Source organism: Crocodylus siamensis, chromosome 3 (genome assembly GCF_052110815.1).
Source record: "Crocodylus siamensis isolate JL-2025a chromosome 3, ASM5211081v1, whole genome shotgun sequence".
Lineage (NCBI taxonomy): Eukaryota > Metazoa > Chordata > Crocodylia > Crocodylidae > Crocodylus > Crocodylus siamensis.
Genome location: NC_143397.1, coordinates 12,444,755 through 12,465,901, shown reverse-complemented (window position 1 = coordinate 12,465,901; position 21,147 = coordinate 12,444,755).

Sequence of the window (21,147 nt, the reverse complement as noted above, 5' to 3'; positions counted from 1 at the left end):
TCCGGAAGTGGGGAAAGGGGGTGTGAACCAGCTCTGCAGGGGAAGTGGGCACGCATGGAGCTTGTGGGGGTGGGGTGGTGGCCATATTAATGGCCATTGCTCCCCTACCACCAAATTTCTGGACCCATGGGGATCTCCATGGGCCAGATGAGATGGCACTATGGGCTGCATTTGGCTCATGGACTGGAGGTTGAGCACCCCTGCCCTAGGGTCTCTCGTTCCATCCATTTCTCGTGGTCTGAGGTGTGCAGTCCTTTCATTTAGTGCCTGCTTTTCCTGACCCAGGTACTGCATGTTGTCCTGAGACAAGTTCCATGTGATAGATAGAAGATCCATTTTAGCAGTCATGCTATGTGTCTTTCTGTTGTAATCCTTGGAACAACAGTTGTCCCCCCTCTGTCCCCCGTTCCCCCCACCCCCATGCCCACCCACAGTCATTACACACTGTGGTCCATGCTGCATGCTTTAGGTGCAATTAGATTCCATGTCATCAAAGAACAGCCTTTGTCCCAGAGGACCAAAATAGATTTGCAGTTAGATAGATCCAAGCCAAGTGAGTTATTATCATGTCTTATGGCCATCAGATCACTTACAAAATAAAAAGAGCATCTCCTAAAATCCTTCTTGGAGTGCCACACCTTCCCTCCATGCACCTTTTAAGGCAAGCCCGTTATAATTAGACTGATATACTTTCAGTCTGTAGGACTAGGTCAGTGTTCCCCTCTCCTGGGCCCAAACTACATGTCCTGGAGCAGCCGAGGTTAGAAACAATTTCTTCTGCAAAACCACTGTAATATTAATTTTGCACCTGCTGCTTTTGGTAGGAGCTCTTGTGGGTCTAGGAGTTATATTGTTTCCTCTGCACAGAAGGGCTTTAAAAGAGCAGCCATGTCCATATTATACTGAAAAATAGCTAAATATGTTTCAGTCACAGCAGCGTCATCGTCGGCATGGCTCGGGGGGTTGTATTTTTGGTCTAAACTCAAACACGAATGGCCCCTTCTTCGAGGAAGTTTAAGAAAAGTTCTATATATAATGTCTATATATCATCCTTTTTTGTAAGAGGAGAGAGAACTGCAGGAAGGAAAGGTTGCATGCCAGACCTCAGAAAGCAAATACTAATTCAGCAGTCTAGTCACTCTGTCAAACATTTAGTGTATCAGGGTTGATTGTTCCCTGGTAGGTATAGCTCTGGTATATCCGCCAGGCCTTTTGTCATGTTAACTGCAACCGATCAATGGATTGAGGTCAGGACTTCTGATGTAGGTGCAAGCTTAGAGGGAAAAAAGTCTCAAAGATTCATTTTTTCTCGTCTGGTAGCACTCCGGTCACTTATTTTTTCTCAGTTAGCCTCTGCTGCTCTAAAGTGGATATTGATCAGTGCTTTAATGCAAACCTGTCAAATTAATTTTGCAGAGCTGGGATATGACTGGCCTAAAATTGCTTCTGCATCTGTTCTCTGCAGCAAGCCTATGAATTTTAATCATGACCAGAATGGGCTGTTGGCTTTTTTTGTTAGAAACTTGAATAGGAAAGGTTTAAACTGTAAATGCCATGAAATGATGCTGTTTTGTTCTTTTCAGAAACTCATGTGGCTGAGGTCAAAGAAATTATTATGTCTGTGCATTCTTGTCAGATGCTTGTGAAGCTGTGTAGGTTTTTCTTCTTCTTCTTTTTTTTTTTTTTGCAAAGCAGAGCAAAGGTATGTACTGTTCTTGTTAAACATTTTCAGACCAATCAGAGAACAGCAGGTTTCATGTCTCCAGGAACACCAAAAGCATTAGTATTAATGTACAGCTTCCCCCTCCAGCCTCCATCGAACGATCTGATTATTCCTGATAACTTTATCTCCAGCGGTGCAGTGGGAGAACAAAGATTTTTCTTTTTTTTAAGAACAAGTGTTGTGCAAATAAAACACTCCTAGAAGAAGCCTGTGATGCAATTTAGGGAATTAACTGGGACAGCTACTTGGGCAAGGCGTCAGCACCAAACTTGACCAAAGAGTATCTGGATGATTATGGAGACTGTAATTGCACGTGTCCATTCATTTTGCAAAGCAAACTGGTCGTGTGCCCTTCCTAAACTGATGCTCCCCAAATGTACTGCTTCTGGATGCTGTGTGGACATTTCACAAGGTAGATACAAATAGTTGTACTTTGTCAGTGTAAACATTAAGGATCCTTTCCGATTCCTCCTATTCCACTTATTAGACACTTAAGTGGATGTACATACTGAAGTGTAATCCGATCAGCTAACTGGTGGAATGGGATCTGGCTCCAAGGTCTCATTCATACAAAAAAAAATTAAAATTGACCCAGGGAATATGAAGCCTCATTAGCAGATTGGACCATCCATCAAGACCCCAACAAGAAGTAAAAGCAGCATTCGACCTGGTCCTGCATCTTTTGTCCAAGGATAACAAAAATTCTTCTAAAGTCAATGAATAAGGTATCACAACCCCTCAGTGAGGTGGAAAATATTACTAAGCCTCCTTGCAAAGAGGAAAGAACTGGAATGTAGATGTAGCAGGGCTCAACCTTTCTCCTCCTGAAATAAGTAGCAAAACTCCCATTGATTTCAGTGGCCTAGGACAAGGCCAAGAGTTATTCAGTGGCTGAATCCACAATGATGCTCATGACAAAAGGTGCTTATTCCCTGTTGATGCAGCAGACCCTGTCACTCTGCAGTGCTTTTTGCATATTAAGACCCTCCATTATCAGTGATTCTCAACCTTTCTAGAGTCCAGGCACCCCTCCCCAACTCCTTTTTGAATTTGGCAGCTTCCACCATTGCGAACCACTGTTAGTGCTGCCTCACCTGCCCTTAGCAGGTCTCAATCGGGTGGCACTGCCACGGCTGGTTAAAAGTGCCCTGCATACCTGGTGCACAGCCAGGTTGGGAAGGGTTGCAGCACACAAGCACTCTCCTGCCTCATGAGGGTTATCTGATCATCCGGAAGCAGGCAGGAGAACCAGTCTGACCCCACAGCAGAACCAGAGGTGCACAGACATGGGGAAACAGTGCCACGAGTTCTGTTTCTGGGAGGGCTGAGAAGGGCTGTGGCTCAAGCTATTTCTCCTGCCTGCTTTTTAGGGTTATCAGAGTACCCTAATGAGATGGGAAAGCATGAGTATGCTGCAGCCCTTCTCAGCACACAGGGCGGTCTTACTGCCGCCGTGGCAGAAGCAGCAGCACCTCTGCTGCAGCACCCTTGAGGGAGTCTCCCACGACCCTGGGATGCCACAGCTTGAGAACCACGGCTTTATATTCTGCCTGTGGTGTCCCTGGGCACCCTCTCATCAGCGTAGTGACCATACACATCTTGCTTAAATTCCTGTTTTAACTTGTTGCTTCATGTTCTCAAATAACAGTGATGGTATTTATTTGTATTCCTGTGGCGCCCCAGAATGGCAAAGGAGATCAGGACCCCACAGTGCTGGGTGCCAATCGAGGGACACTCCTCTGCCTCGCAGAGTTGACAGTCAAAATCAGTGGTTCTCAACCAGGTGCTGCAAGATCCTTTTAAGGGTCCTGGATAATTTTAGCACTATTGGGTGTGCAAACACCTACTCATGATTCACAAGAGAAACCCGGAGGTTTCAAATAGGAATCCACAGTGTCGAAACCATTCTGCCCTGTTATTAGGGTTGCCAAACCTCCAGGATTGCCCTGAAGTCTCCAGGAATTAGATATAAATCTCCAGGAGACTGCTGAGAGTCACCTGGGAGATAAACAATGGGGCATTCATTACAATAAATATTAAATGTTGAATCTGATTTATACAGTAGTCTAGTGGGTTTATAAAAATGTAATAGTAATGTGCATTTGCCTTCCTGATGTAAAGTCTATGCACCGTAATCCATAACTGATGTACTGAAGCATGTGGGCACGTTCACGGTGTGCGTTGCGAGCATGTTGGCATTCTGGAAACCTCCCGGAATAGATTCAAACAGAGTTGGCAACCCGACCTGTTGTGGGCGCTGAGGTCTTTGCAACAAAAGAATTGCCCTGCTAATTTTCCATAGTCCAAAAACAAGGGAAAGCGAAGATCTGCCATTTTCCGAGGGGTGCCGTGCCTAATGAAGTGGAGAGCTACTGTTCTAAGAGACACAACAAATATGGTTAAAGGGAAGGTTTATTATCCACTCTGCCTGAGAGATTAGACAGAGAAATGAAGGCATAAAAAAATACTTAAAAGCAACTTTTGGGCTGCTGGGGGCCACGTGCCACGCAGGCTGCTCACTGGAGGCTGCCCCCTCACCACACACATGGCATGCGTGTGGCCCAGCTCCCTCCCACCAGATGCATCATCCACCCCCTTCCCGGCTAGGCATGACGCACTGCCCACCCATGCTGCAGCACATGCAGCCTGGTCTCACTCCCCTACCATGTGCACAGCTCAGGCACCCCCGGGCTCCCACCCCAGGCACACAGAGGGGCACCCTGACCTCCTCCCACTGTGCTGCTCCGCTGCGCCCAGCAGGAGCAGAGGCAGGGAGTAGAAGCCAGGGGAGGAGTGTGGAGCCCAGAGATCCAGGCCACTGCTGCAGTAGGAGCAATGGGAGGAGCAGTAGCCAGGCAGCTTAACCCTTCAGCCTGCTGGGCACCAGCTAAACCATCCTGCTCAAAAGCACTCGACTTCCAGACTTCCAGTGGACTCAAGTGCTCTAAAACAGGGGTGGTAAACCTGTGTCACGGGTGCCACAAGTGGCACGGGCCCTTGGCACACAGCAGGTCACAGAGGCGGCAGGCAGCACGGGGTGCAGACAGAAAGGACATTTGTTGTGCGATCACACTCCCCCCCCCACACACACACACACAAAGTGCTCTACAGGCATGCTGTGCCACACGTGCATGGCTGCAGTGCTTTTAAAGTAGCCGATCACGTGACAAATTAACCTTCATCTAATGAGGGATCAGATGAAGGCTCTTCACTATGGAGTGCCTTAGGGTACTTGTGTTCCCTAGGGTTAATTTGGGACACATCAGGGCTGAGCTGATGCAGCCCAGCCCCACACCCGGTGCTGTCAGCAGGAGGGGAAGAGGGAGGGCGAGCAAGCGGCAGCTGGGGTTTGCCCAGCCTGAGCTGGAGGCAGGGATGAGTGCATTGAAGCTTCCCCCACCACCTCATGGCCCCTCCCCAGGCCTCCTCACTCCTCCAGCTCAGTCTGGGCAAACCTTAATCAGCAGCTGGCTCTCCCTCCCCCACTCCCTTCCTACTGACACCCCTGGGGCGGGGGTGCAAACTGGGGGACAGGGGTGTCTCCTTGGCTGCAAGTAGACTCCTTGGGCTCCTGCGGGTATGCTCGATTCCCCTCCACAGGTGAACGTCTATTGGGTTAGGGCACTCTAACTCATGGTGCTTTACATATGCCTGCAGTGGCAGATAGGGCAGGGAGCAGAAAACAGAGCAGCAGGCTGGCAGGAAGCCCAGAGCAGACAGCAGAGCAGTAAATCAGGCACAGAGACCAGGGTAGGGGCCAGAAAGCAGAGCAGCATGTTTCATAGTTTCATAGTTTCTAGGGTCAGAAGGGACCTGAGCAGATCATCTAGTCCGACCCCCTGCCATGGCAGGAAAGAGTACTGGGGTCAAACGACCCCAGCAAGATGTGCATCTAACCTCCTCTTAAACACCCCCAGGGTAGGAGCCTGCACCACTTCTCTTGGAAGCTGGTTCCAGATCCTAGCCGCCCTGACCGTGAAGTCGCGCCTCCTGATATCCAGCCTAAACCTACCCTCTGCCAGCTTGTGACCGTTATTCCTGGTCACTCCTGGCACTGCTCGGGGGAACAGTGACTCCCCCAATGCCTGCTGATCCCCCCGACTAGTTTATAACAGGCCACAAGATCCCCCCTCAGCCTTCTCTTGTGGAGGCTGAACAGGTTCAGGTCCCGTAGCGTGTCCTCATAGGGCCTGCCCTGCTGCCCCCTGATCATGCGAGTGGCCTCCTCTGGACCCTCTCCATGCTGTCCACATCCCTCCTGAAGTGCGGCGCCCAGAACTGGACGCAGTACTCCAGCTGCGGCCTGACCAGTGCCGCATAGAGGGGGAGGGTCACCTCCCTGGACCTGCTCGAGATGCATCTGTGGATGCATGCCAAGGTGCGGTTGGCCTTCCTGACTGCCTCCCCACACTGCCGGCCCATGTTCATCTTGGAGTCAATGATGACCCCAAGATCCCTTTCCGCCTCTGTGCTGACAAGAGGGGAGTTCCCCAGCCTGTAGGTATGGTGCCGGTTGTTCCTCCCGAGGTGCATCACCTTGCACTTGTCTGTGTTGAAACCCATCCTATTCTTATCCGCCCACCCCTGTAACCTGTCTAGGTCTGATTGTAGCCTGTTGCATCCTTCCAGTGTGCCCACGTCCCCCCACATCTTAGTGTCATCAGCAAATTTGAACAGGGTGCTTTTTACCCCCTCGTCCAAATCACTGATGAAGATGTTGAACAGTGCGGGCCCGAGGACCGAGCCCTGGGAGACCCCACTGCCCACATCCTTCCAGGTTGAGAAGGACCCATCCACCACCACCCTCTGGGTGCGGCCCCCCAGCCAGCTGGCGACCCATTTGACTGTGTGGGTGTCTACACCACAGCCCCCCAGTTTCTTAATGAGAACGGGGTGAGAGACAGTGTCAAAAGCCTTCCGGAAGTCCAGGAAGACTATATCCACTGCTACCCCTGCATCTAATACTGCTACCCCTGCATCTAATATGTCAGGCATATTCCCATGTCAGGCAGGGGAATTGGAATGGCACTCAGGGAAGAGATGGGTTTTAATTTGTGGCACACTTGCCAAAAAAGTTGCTTCTCCCCGCCCCATTGCATTAGGGTATTTAGTTAGGGTCCATGAGACAGGAGCATTTACATAATCTCATCTTCCAGCGCTATTTTTCTATGATGCTATGATTCTGTATAAAAAATTATCAGCAAGTCTCCAGGAATGGGCCTGCCTTAAAAGGCCCCTTGGGAGTTAGGTACCTAAATATCTTTAGGAATTTGGGCTGTAAGACCTACATCCCTTCAACAGAAAACACAGGTGTATAAAACAGGACTGAAAACATGCCAGATGCTGCAGAGCTTGGATATCCTGTATCACGGTGGCAGAGAGAGGATGCTAAAGGAAACAATATATATGCAGCACCTTTGAGACTGATCTGTCTCTTGCCCCCTATCCCTTACAGCCGCCTGCATTCAGAGGCCTAGGAGGCTTCACCCATGTCATTTTTAATGCCTACTGATAGACCTATCTGGCAGACATCGGGCAGCAGAGTCCAGCTGACCCAAACCCCCCTGCCTAGTGGTGATCTAATCCAGAGGGTATCCACACTTCCCTGTTTGACCTGAAAGTTTTCCAGGCACCTGTAGCTCTGCCTTGCGGGCGTGCCCAGAACCACCCCTGTCTAAAAAGCTTTGTACCTTAGTCTCACCCTTTGGGGATCTAGAAATCGGCTGAAGCAGTGCCAGATTTGGTAGGCGTGCTCAGAGCGCATACTGATAACCTGCAGACAAGGTTTTTTGGGTGAATCTGATATCTTTTATTAGACCAATTTAAGTAGTTGAAAAAAGTGTCTTAGCAAGCTTTTGGATTTAAAAACCCAAAGACCCTTGTCTGCCTATGTCCTGAGACCAATGCAGTTCCTTGATTTCAGCACAAAACACATCACCGATCCATTCGCATCAGGAAAAGACAGTAGCTGTCGTGTCCACTCTTCATGTAATAGCCTAGTGATTAGAGCACTCACCTGGAAACTGGGTGCTAGGCCCTGTCTTCCAACCTACATCTTCCAGGAGACTGCCCAGCTATAGAGCAGGATGAGTATGGCATCTTCTACTCCTTCAGCTGAAGCTGAGCCAAGTGCAGCAGAAAATGCTGGGTTCATTGGGTGAGAAGGAGAATAAGTACAAAGGAACTTGTAGCCTAGTAATTAGTGGATCCAGCTGGGAGGAGAGAGTCCTGGACTCTGGCCCTTGCTTTCTGCTTTCTCCAATGACTGATGTGAAATGTATTAATGGTCCCACGAGTGGTGCTTTGCAATGAAACAAGTCAGACCACAGCAGCACTGCCAGTCTACTGTAACAAGTCTCTGATCAAATTTGAAAAGAAGGTGAAAGACTTTCTAGAAAGGATCGCAGTGAAAAAGAACGTCTTAATTTAAAGCTGGCTGTGTCAAAGCCGCGTGCTTGTATAAAGTGTGCAGGGTGCAGGTAGGTTAAAATGCAGAGTGCTGGACATGCAGGAGAAGCAATCGAATCAAGTCCGCAAAGTCTTTTGTAGACATCTGGGAACCAGACGTAGCACTTCTTCCACCCAGTTCTGATAATGCAGCTTATGCCAGGTGACCATAGTCATTTTTGCCACAGCAGACATAGGCCGATGTCATGTCCAATGACTTCTCTCCTGCCCTGAAAAATAAATTTGAGGATGGTCTTGAGTGCAGGGCAGAGTCTCGAGAAAATAGAGGCAGGAATACTGACTTTTTCTGACTAGTGGCTGGAAACCTTTCCCCTGAATGTATCTTAAAATTCACTTGTGAGATAATGACGTGGCAATGGAAACCCATTTCATTCTCTTCAGTGTTTGCCTTTGTTTTTCAGCCTAGATAGGGAAGAAACGTTGTGGTCTCCATTTGCTCTTGTCATTGGTGGTGCACATGCAGCCCTGCACACCCCAGTGAGCACCAGTCACGGAACAGGAACTCCCCCCCACCACAGCCCTGGTTGGGGATCAGCTGCTGGGGGACCCCACCTGTCAGCGATCTGGTGCCCCCCCAGACTCGGGAGGTACCAGTCACCCATGGCTCTTGTATTTATCTAGAACAGGTTTACATCTTCTCAAAATATCGCTTTCCATCATTTTATTGTTGAGGTGCCCAGATCCCTTGAGGCCTCATCCCCAGTAAACTAAAACTGGTGGACTGATGCTTTTGATCTAGTGGGACGGGATATCGTTTGCTTAAAACAGTACTCTCCAACTGGAGACCCACAAGCCACGTTTGGCCTAGTAGTGATTAAATGTGGCCCGCAGAACTGGTCGGTGCAGCTACGAGCACGGCTCTGGAACCTGGCGGGGGGAACACTGCCACCATTTTCTCCCCCAACCCTTGCCTGCTGCCAAATTCATTGTCTCCAGTCACCTCCCCTCCAGAAGCAGGGAGGGAGCAAGCAGTGGTAGTGTTCACCACCCGGGTTCCTGGAGAAATAGTCTGTGGATGAAAAGAACAGCTTTGCATCACACGCATTGTTTTTTGCCGCCTTGAAATGCCATCTGATATGCCACGGTGAACTTCTAGCCCTATGGAAGTCAATGGCAAGGCTCCTGTTGACTTTCTGGGGGTCAGGATTTGACTGAAGACTTCTATGTGTTTGTTTTGGGTGCTTAGCAAGTCTAACTCAACATCCCTTGTGTACGTGTTTCCCCCTGGCGCTTAGTGGGTGCTGGACTTTTTTGTTCAAGGGCTGAACTGAAAATTCTAGGGGAAAAAAAATTGGTTTGGGTCAAATGGAAAGAACAGATTTTTTTCAAATGCTGGTTAAAGAAAAAAGATGGTTTTGAGCCTACCTGAAGCACTGTGACCTGAGACATGATATCTCATTTCATTTTCAGGTTTTTTAAACCCTTAATTCTTTTTCTTTTTTAAAACCTGGGTTAATTTTCTAACGACAGTTTCCCTTTTGAAGCACAAACTTCAAAACATTGATTAAAAATGTCAGAATCAACCATTTCTGCATTTCAAAGAAGACGGTGCTGTTTCAAACCAATGTGGTTTCAAAATGCTTTGACATTCTATTAGACTGAAACAAGTCATTGGATTCAATCTGATTGTTCAAATATTTTGAGTATCTCCATATTTGCAATGAATTTACTACTTGTTAAACCCATTTTTCTCAGCTCTTGTTCTGACTTCATTATTGCCAATTAAAAAGAGATGCTCCTTGTTCTCACTCCTTCTTGGAGAGCTTCCAATCATAGCCTGGAAAAGGATCATTACAAAAGCATGTGCTGGCAGAAATGGTGGTGGCTGGGATTTTGTAAGTGCATGTATGTAATAAGCCCTAATTTTACATTTGGCATCTGGATGTCCTGATTGTAAGGGCATTAGAAATGCCCATGCAATATCGATCTTAAGGATACCTGTCTACAGCAGGGTTTCAAGAAGTGGGTTTTCATTTGTGTGGCAATGCACATTTATTGTGTATCCTGTGGCCTTGGAATTTATCTTCACTGTCACAGGGTTTATAGACCTGTCTGGATATCTTTTTCTCTGTTACATCTTAAGCTCTGGAAGCCCATAGTGCTTTGGTCAGGGGCAGTGTATTCAGAGACCCCATGCATACTGAAAGCTTTTACATCGCTGCCTCAAGTCACCCAACCTACTGCATCACTGCCAAAACTCACAGCTACTTTTCTTCTGGCTTGTGCAAGAAGGACTTTGCCAATCCCAGGAACCTGATACCACAAAATACTTGATTGGAGTTGCATAGAGATGTGTTGGAGGAAATGAATAGATGTCATGCTGGCTCTTTTAAAAATCACTGTTGTGTTACTTTGAATTGCCACTCCTGGAGAAGGACCATCGCCGGGGAGAATCCACTCCCTCTCCCTGCAAGACAAGAGGAATTTGGGTTTTTAAAGGGCCAGAATGTTATTTTCCACCTACTTTTTCTCCAGGGAAATGTTCCTTTCAGTGACCAAAAACCAACTTTAAAAGCTGCTGAAAATAACTTGTTGAGGAAGGGTTCTCATATATTTCCAGTTATGCAGCTAGAAAGAATGGTGCTTCTCTGTACAAACAAATACAAAGTTTGCCGTTGCCCTTCAGGCCCCACTTATTATACCAAAGAGAGACGGTCTAAAATGCAGAGAGCAGAAGGCACGACTTTTACTGCTCAGACTCTGGGAGCCTTCCTGCCTCATGACACTGATTAATTTGACTTCTTAGGGCCAGATCTATGTATTAACTGGCATTGCAGTGGCATTGGAGGCCCTCATTTCTCCCTGCTTCCAGTTTGAATGATATACTTGTATTGTAACCGCCACCTATGTAGGTGATTGATTATATATTGGATAAACACTTCTCTGCGGTTGGACTGGTAGGATGTAGGGTGAATGCGATCCTCTAATTCACCACCAAAAGGATCTCTAAACGTCCTCTCCTAAATCAAAGACTTCAATCCAGGTGAAGGTGGGGGTTGGGAGGGGAGAGCTGGAGAAACAGAGTAAGACAATAAAAAAATCAATAGTGCTTCCCTATAAAATAAATTGAGATTTGCGGAATTCACTTCCACTTGACGTCAGAGATGCCCATTCGGCAAATTCATTTAAGACCAAATGAAAACTTATCTTGCAGGTCTGGTTGGCCAGACTCTCCCGCAGCTCACGCAGGGACCTCTGGTCATTATCGTATGTAAAATACTTTGAAGTACTGTATTTGCTGAGAGCAGCATCACAAGCATTTCAATTGTATTCTCGTTCTGAGCATTATACATTATTGCTCTGTGGTTTTGTTTATAGATGTCTACTGGTGGTGCTATCAGCTAGTGAAACAGGCCTCCTGCTCCCAGCTCACCTTCCAATTGCTTTTCTTCATGCCCAAGCTCTATTTCTGGGCAAGACTCTGCTCTTTATGCCCCTATAGAAATGGGCAAAGACCACCTTGTTGCTCCAAGGAGCAATCCCAGGAATTTGCATTTAGGAGCAGTGTCCCGACCTCCCTTCTCAGAGTGCAGCATGGTTGCTGCAGGATGGGCCCCCATCCTGGTTGTGCCCTTTCTACCATTATCCAAGAGCACTTCAGAGAGCCCCAGCACATACCTACGCATATATGTGTAGGTATGTGTGCATGTATGTGGTGGAAGTGGGAAGTGAGTCTCTCATATGGTTGTGAATATGAATGGGCACTGGCCAGAATCTAACCCTGTTAAAACAAATGGGCCACAGTGACCCTGTATACCTGTGACCCAGCCTCAATATTTCATTTTTCTTCCAAAGCAAAATCAGAAAGGGCTTGGTTCATATGCAAATAAATACTGTGGTTCAGCGTCTTCATTTCTCTGTGCCTTGTCTATGGATTTGCATGAGGGCAAAGAGGGTAAAAAAGGTTACCAGGTCAGGACAGCCACATTTGCTTTTTCCAGGACCTCAATGAAATAGTTTTATTAAAAAAAAATCTATCTGCATTTTGATTGATTCATTGGGTGACCCCAGTCAAGTCACTGAGGCCAAAATGTTCATACTTAAGTAACTGAATCTAAATCCAAGTTTAGTCATGTCAGTGGGATTTTTGGAGGTTTAGAGGACCTAGAATTTCATCCAAGTCCACAATAATATTCCCACTGCCTCCAGCGTTCATAGGATCGCCTAGCATACTTTGATTATTAACAGAACAGGACATCAGTGGAGGAGTATTGATGCTAGCTATGTGGGTAAATTGAAGAAAAAGATGCTCGTGCATTATGTGCACACAGTTGTATAATATGCTTAAAAATCATTCTCCAATAAAATGCAATTTAGTAATTTGTCAGTTAGGCATAATATCAGTAATCCCCAACTTCACAGAGGCCGTGGGAGAGGAATAAGCAGCTATTGCTTGTACAGTACTTTGGAGAGGTCATGTCCCGCAGTAACGCTATCTGTTATGCTTACAATATCTAGGCTAGTTTTCTTTTTATAAACCACTACCCCTGGCTGTGATCAGACGGGATTCTCTGTCATGGCTTCCCAAACTGATCTTGCTCACTTTGTAAGGGAAAGCATATCTTTCCACCAACCTATGCTGCCACGCACAGTGGGAAACTGAAAAGCATGTTGTGTCCTTCACACGTCTCACACCGTCGTTCTCAACTGGCATGAAAACTACAGGTCCTGGACTTGATAACTGGTCAAATTTCACAAAGGCACTTGGGCCCATGTCTCTGCTGCCGCCCTGCTGAGCCTGGGACTACCGCCCCTGCGAACGGCAGGTGCAAGGCCCCTGAAGCTGTCCATGCTGCCCGATTGCCTGGCTTGGAGTAGAAAGGAGTGGGCGGAGCACATACAAGTGGGTGGGGCTTGTTTTATGGTGGAAGTCCTAGGCTCCGCGTGGACTCGGGCAGCTAAAATGGGATTTCGGAAGAATTGCAGCATGAGTCCAAGACAGCATATCACAGAAGACTCCCTAGCTCCCTTCAACACCTGACACCCCCAGACACCTACCTCTTTGCCAGGAAAACCTACCAAGGAGACTAACATTCAGGCGCTGCTGCCACCTTGGCTGAGCTGAAGGTTTAGGCACCTTAGATCATGCCTAAGGCTCTTTGGGGTTCACCATCTAGGCATCCCAGTGCCTACATCTCTGGAGTGGCCTACTCCAGAAGTGTGTCCGGAGCATGCCTAACAGCTGAGCTTGATCCTATCAGTTATCATGCCCACTTCAGTGAAAAAATATGGCAGGGGAAAGGAGGTGGTGGTGGTTTCTGCCTTTCACATAACAGACTAGTGGCTATGGCACTCATTCAGGAACTGGGACACCTGGGCTTTAGGAGCATCTCTGCATGAGAAAGTTCAAAGCTGCGTTCCTCTGTCTACTAGTTTCATTTCACTCTTCCGGGAGGGGTGGAGGAAGGATGCACAGCAAGGTTTTTCTCTATACCAAATGGGCATAGGACTTGCAAGCAACAAATTTCCCCAGCTATGCACATAAATGGGAGATATATAAGGTCCCATTATCCCTGCAGAGCAGCCCTACCCAGTACCTATACATCTCACTGGGTACGTCTAAACAAGACATTTCCTCCAAAGCTGACTTAATTAACTCTGCACTAAAGTCGCAATGTGTACACGTATGGCCCTATTAGGCTGCAGTAAACTAATAAACTCCTGCGGTGGAGTTATTTTGTGCGCTGCAATGCATGTGTAGATGTTGACAGGGTGGGCTGGGGCATGAGGGTACTTCAGTGCCGGGGCTGCTTGCTGGCTAGCCTCAGACTGAAGCACTCTTATGCTCCAGCCAGCCCCTTCACAGCACATTGAGCCAAGTCGGAGCAGCCCCAGGCTGGCAGGCTGACCCCTCGGGGTCCCCAGCCATGAATACTCTGACCTGGCTCAACATGCTGCCATCCCAGGTGCACATTCAAACAGCATGCCTGGGAGCAATAAACTCCAGCATGGACTGCACTGGAGTTTATTGCTTTGAATTAATTGCACGTGTAGATGCAGCCACTGGGGCAATGAACTTTGTGAATATTGATTGGATGGAAAATGGCAGCTGGTTGGCTTACTGATCAAAGACGTGTCCTCCCCCTATCCCTTCAGTCTGCTTCAGGAAGCAGAAGAGACCTAAAGTTAGCACATCCAGGATTAAAAAAAAAGTGAGGCTGCCACTACCACATGTGCAGTATGATCCTTCTTTTCTGAGATCCTATGGAAGCTGTATAGGGCCACGCTTCTGAAGGCTTTTGGGGCTAGGAGAAAATGAATGGTCTATTGCTGCCCTCCCCTTTCCCAGATGCCAGTTGTTTCAGACATCCTCCTTCCTGGTCTGTGCAACCATGGGAGCAGCTGACACATGGTTCTTGATGTGCTAAAACCACAGAAGTCCTTAAAGCAAATGACCAAGCCACTGAGTACATGATGCTCACTGTAGAAATGTCAGGTGTTCGGTGACCACATGTGGACTGTGGATGTCAAGGTTATTCAGACTGCAAGAAAACAAAAGAACCATAGGGACAGCTTAGGGGCAAATAACCACTTAAGGGGTAGATAAAGTATCTACCATGTCTGCAAGAGAGTTAATTTTGGCTTTTATGGCTTAGTCATTTCGTTGCTGAGAGCAGAATCTCGATTTGACCTCCTCAAATTGAATGTTCACTTTAGCCTAGATTTGCTGAGCTATTTGTTAATGCTCACATACAGGGCCGTTTTCTCCAGGGTTTTAAGGAAAAAACTCATTTCAATGTAAAATTCACAGGATCAAATTGAAATTTATTTTGAGAAGAGTTAACATTACTGATTTGCAGGCTCAGACAATCACTTCAATGTCAGATTGTAATTACACATTTTTGTGCATCAGCTGCATGCATAGGGTGGGAAAAAATGGAAGATAATATGGTTCCTTTCAACTACAGAAAGGACCCCTGTGCTGCCTTTCCAAGGAAATCCTTGACACTGAAAGGGAAAAGAGAGAGATTTTAATCAAGCAGTCATCAGAAACAAAAACATTCATTGTTTTAAATTGTTCTTACCCAAAATTTTGTTTCCTTTTCTGCTATCCTCTTACTGGCATCTTTAGAGAGTTTTCTTCTACAGCAGCCACACCGAAACTTTATTTCTACTAAAATAGCAGCATTAAAAGATATTGCAGTGCTGACCTTAATGTTTTACAACATCCAGCCAAAACACCTAGGCCTCTGAACTATGGATAACTGTATAATAAAGACAATGTAAAGAAAAATTACAAGGGAGTGAAAGTCAAGAAGTATAAAATAGTTCTGTGATTTTTGTTCGCCCTGTTATGTCCAAATTCTGATATGCACCTAGAAACAAAAACTCCCCATCTCAATTTCTCCATCATTTCAGAAGAAAGCAAGGGTTCAGAATCTGAACTAACGCCCAGATCTGAGTTTCATGACTGCTCCTTGCTGTTATTCACAGTACGGCAGAATCTAGGATCGCAAGGTAGCAAGCACTGAATCGGTGCCCGCTGTACAGTGAGATTTCCACTGGTGGACTTATCGCAGTTGGTTTCATGGTGCAACTCCCCAGTGTAATCACACTGTACTGGAGCAAACCAGGGGCTTGCACTGATGCAGTTTACCTCAGTAACTTATCTGCGTAAGTCGACCAGTAGAGCACATCTGAACTGCTCTACTGCAGTTGTGTACTAGTAAAGCTAGGGTGGAGCAAAACCTGCTGCATAGACAGGGCCTAAAAGTCAGTCCCTTACCTTTGTGGTACATAATGACCTTCATATTGTTACTCCAGTTGTGCTGACAGCCCTCAACCAAAGCAGAACCCTAACAGACATGACACTGCCCAAACATCCAATACCTGCCCCAGGGAGCTTACAGTCTCATTACATACGGAATAAAGACATAAATGCAGGATATAATTGCTCATAGTGAAGTGCATGAAGAGGAGGAAGAAAAGGTGTGTAGCTGTACTATGGAAACATCAGTACGTTGATCTGGTATCTGCATAAAAGACCAAGCACTTAGTACTGAACTTGTCTCGCAGCAATAGAATGAAATCTTGGATCTCAATATTGGGCAGCTCCAAATACCATTGCCTTCTGGCAAAGGATCAAGGTTTCAAAGCCATGTCTGAACTTTGTAGCCTGTGCCCATCTCTGTCATGAATTACTGTCCCCAATTCTGAAGCTGGAAAGGAGGAAGTCATTGTGGAGCAGTGATAGCTTTGAGCTGAAATCATCACAGCCAGTTTGGCTTAGCTAAATAATTTTCTTGTGCCAGCACAATACCCAGGTACAATTAATCTAATCTTATCTCTGCTAGGGATCTATGGCGTCTCCACTGTTGGAGTCCCGGGGCAGTGATTTAGTCAGGTCTCCTTAATGCATATTTCTCACAGCTGCACTTACTTGAATCAAGTTGGGAGCTGGGTTCTCCATTATGGGCACCTTGCATGGTCATTTTTTACAGAGCAAAATGAGTTCAAGTGCATGAACATTGTTACTGAATCAGACTGGTAGTGCTTTGTGTGCAGGGGGCAATTGTGTAAAAGACTATGCCAAGTGAGGGGAAATGCAGAACCAGAAATCCTCATCTTAATGGTATTTCATTAAGCATTTCACTAGTTTAAATTGATGTGCATGTTAAAGCTACAGAACACTCAGCCAAGAGAACAGTGCTTCGATACATCACTTACAGGAAAGGGAGAGTATAGCTAATATCAAGAATAGTCCTGGAAACTAATGAACAATTTATTTTTGGTCAGGAAATACCAGATATAGTTGGGAGGATACAGACTTTCTCACTGTACTACGTATTTTTGATGTTACCAGTCCAGAAGGGTTTGTCGAATAATATCATTTCCCTAGCCCTGGACGTTGGCAGAGCTAACCTTGAACTCATCTCTGCCTTCAGAATCTTTTCGCGTTGTTAGGTCTCTCGTGTAAATGGAGGACTTGTAAAACCAGAGGCCAGGAGAGCAAGGGAAGTGCTAGGTCACAGAGAAGTAGGGCTCCATAGTTCAAGTCACTGCCTGAGATATCACAGTGGGTGCGTCTACACAAGATGATAAATGCACAATAGCCTAATTCTAATGCACATTAGCTCATCGTGGCAAAAGCTGTGCTAATGTGGTAACGGGCAGTATAATTAGTCTACTGCGCATTAGCATCACTAAAAAGGCAAGCCCTGGCACTACTGCACAGTAGCACCATTTACTATGCATTGAGTTAGTACTTGCTATTACAGTCACTAAACTTAATGCACAGTGACTGTGACGCATTAATGCATGTGTAGACGCACCCAGCGATGGGTACATTAAAAACACAGAGGTAGTTATATAGGTCCAGACCTTAGTTGTATTTAGGCAGCTAACTTCTAAGGTGTTTAGGCTTTTAACTCCAAGGACCATAGAGACTTTTAAAGAATTACTATTTCAAGAAACGCAAATATCAGTGACATTTACCATAAACATAGCACAGCATAAAATAGGGTCACATTGATATTCAGATTAACTCTTGTGATTCCCAACATGAGAACTGTGGCAGACGAGCATTTGGAAGCACGAGGCTGTTCACTAGAGCTGCTGAATCTCGGGAACACATGTCGTGCAAGGTTGGATGTGACTGCTCTTTACTATGCATCATGATGGCATTAATGCAGCAGACAGATGGGTCAACAACAGTTAATTCTTTCTGCACACAAATTAAATCTTAAGAGCTATCCTTTTTGTCCAGCAGGAGGGCATTGGCATCGTTAGATGAATACATTCAAACCCTTTAGCTTTTGAATCAAATAAAGAAGCAGGCCTGATTCCTTTGGAAGGCTTTCCATTATCTTAGTGGGCTTAGCATCAGGCTCATAATTGCTAAGCCACCCAAGCCTGATCCGACTTCCTTGGAAGTCAGTGGAAAGATTCACAGACTGGGCTTCCTATCTCCCTCCATGAAGGCTGCACAGTATGGTAATAATCCTCCCTGTGGTTTCTCTTTGATACAGTACGTGTAGCGAACACACTTTAATTCACAAGGAAAAACAAGAATATTATTTCTTTACATCAGAAAATAAAGCCACCGTTCGCAGCCGTGAAGCTCAGATGTCTTGAGCAATGTGTGTAGCTTAGGGGTTTTTTTTGACAGTGCAATATTGTATATAATAACAATTACCAATGACCTCTATTAGGTTGTCCAGTCTCATTAAAGCCAGTGCATTTGGTACCTGCCACTGCCAATTTGCCTCAACAGAGGTTTTATTCAGTGGGATATGATAGAGCTGTAAAGCAATCTTTTTTCATTTAAATAGTTTAATTGAGGAATGCTATCAGATGTTTCAAAATTTAATGTATACAACAATTTGCTTCCCCTATCTCTTTTCAGAGTTTAGTTTGGAGAAAATGACATCTGATTCTTATAGAAAGAAAGCAATTACATTTTGGAGCCTGCATGCCCGTATTGCATATGTTTTTAAACATAAAAAGAAATTCTTAATATGTAATTGTCAGGTAATAAAAAGGAAAATATTTTACTTTGCATTTATGAAGTAATTTTTCAAAAGCATAAGGGAATTGCATGTTAACGTTTTTCGTTTATTACCACTCTCCTAATGGTGCATTCTTTCTACAAGTTTAGATTTAAAAAAGATAGAGCTGATGCTCCTGTATTAGTATGATAATACCCTATAAAGTAATTAGGGCAGGGGAAACCACAGAGGTTCTGAGGCATTGATATGCCAGCCCAGGCTGTAGACCATAATCCAAAAGCCACTGGGGATCTCCACTGCCTTCAATGTCCCCAGGTCAGAACTTGTCAGAAACTTCAGCCCCATCTCCTCCATCTATATCTTTCATCCCCTTCTCTCTGGGTGCATCTACATGTGCTTCTTTTAAGCAGACTTGCCATTTTTAAGGTACATTAAGGGTGTGTGTCTACATGTGTGTGCCCTTAATGCACCTTAAAAAATGGCAATTTAAGGCTATGTGAGCCTAAATTTGATACCTGCATAAAGCAGATATCAAATTTAGGCACGCATAGCTAAGTTGCATTAGTTCACATGTAGATGCGCTAATGCACATTAACATGGTGTATTAATAAACTATAAAGCAGGTATCAAATTTAGGCATGCATAGCTAAGTTGCATTAGTTCACATGTAGATATGCTAATGCACATTAATATGGTGTGTGTCGATGCATACACACCATGTTAATATGCATTAGCACAGCTGCATGTGCACTGTGACTTAGCTACTCATGCTTAAATTTAATGAGACTTAATGCGCAGCAGCACATCCATGTGTAAACGTGTGCCTAAACTGCTGTAATGAGCCTTAAGCACAGTTTAGGCAAGTGTAAATACACATGTAGATATGCCCCCTGACTCATAGCCCTGCTCATTGCAAGTTTTGCCACTGTGTGCCCAGGGTGTAGGACTGTGCCCCCGTTCCTCACTTAACCTAAACAGAAGCAGCAGGCTTCATTCAGCTCTTCATTGCTCTAGTTTTATGTCACTCTACCAAGATCAGAATTTGAATAATGAAGTGGTGAGCCAGCCCTGCTGGAGCGTGTTTGTTTGCATTTACTCTATGGGGCTGCTTATCTCTAGTTTAAAATTGATAAGGATCACCATAAATGGTGGTGCGGAGTTTAAAAGGTGCCCCTGATTGGGTCCCATTGCATCCCTATGAGATCACAAAGTACCCTTTCCAACAGTTATCCTGCAAAGGATGATATGCTGTGACTTTGCTCCACAATAAAAAAGTTTTCGGCATGTGTTCCTTTAAGGTAAGTTCTTCCTTGCATCCGTATCTTTCATAAAATGGACCTTTATTTCTCTGAAATGCAGATAGCCCACCTGGAATCAAAATCTGTACAGCTGAATCTCTAAAATAAATAAGGGTCTTATCGCACAGCAAAGATTTTGCCATTTAAATACTACCAGGTATTTACTTTAAACTATAGAAGCTCACCTTATTGAATAAGACAAAATTCTTTGTAGCAGAAACAGGAAGCAAAACTAGGCGAAAATTTTTCAGAGGGTGGTAAATCAGCCAAGATGCATAGTTTTGGAGGCACCAAAACTATACATACAACATGGTCAAATTCATTGAGCAGTCACAGCTGGGAAAAGGGAAAACAGATATTTAAAATGTCATAACATTTCATTTGCACATTTGCCAGATGAACTGCTTTGGTTTCAGGACATTTTGTTTTGCATTTTTGTTCTGAAGCAGCATTTTTTGCATTGAATGTAGCCCTTTTTTTAAATGAGGGGTTAAAAAGCAAAATGTTGTGGGCTGACCCCAAACAGGTTTGTTTTGTTGTTGTTGTTATGCTAAGAAAACTGCAAAATTTCCCCTGCTGAATTTTTTCAAAAATTTTCAGTGCAGGGCCAAACTGGAAAATCCATCATTCCCATAGCTGTTCTGGTCCCCAGTTCTCTGATCCAGCTTATGATTGTGCATGAATGACTTCCTCTCTTTTATGTTGTCTCTTTGATCAGGATTCTGAGTTCTTCAAAGTAAGGACTGTCTTTCTGCTGCGGACAAGACCTAATGTGTCAGTCTGGGTTGGGACCCATCAGTGCTACCCATCCTTCCTAAAGCAAGGAAACTCAGAAACTTTCAGTGACTTTTGAAAAGGGAAAAGTTTTTCAGCACTGGTTTGGACTAACAGGTCATGACCACACACATTTCCCTGTGGTCTCTGTTAATGTCCCCCACATAGCTTCCCCTTCTGCCAGCATTGCCTAAAGGCCAGGAGGAGCATCCCGCAAATCTTGCAAGTGTACATCCACAGTCACCTGGGTGAGTTCTGCCCCTCTTCCCCAAATCCAAGTTTCCAAAAATCATGGTTGCCTGGATTCTAGCTATTCTGAGAGTTTGAACCGAAGGTAAGAGCTTCATAGCCTTCCTGCAGCCTCTCTGCATATGGTACATATTGCCTTCAGTGAACAGCTCCAACTTTGCCCCCAAAGATTTTTGCCTACTGCTTT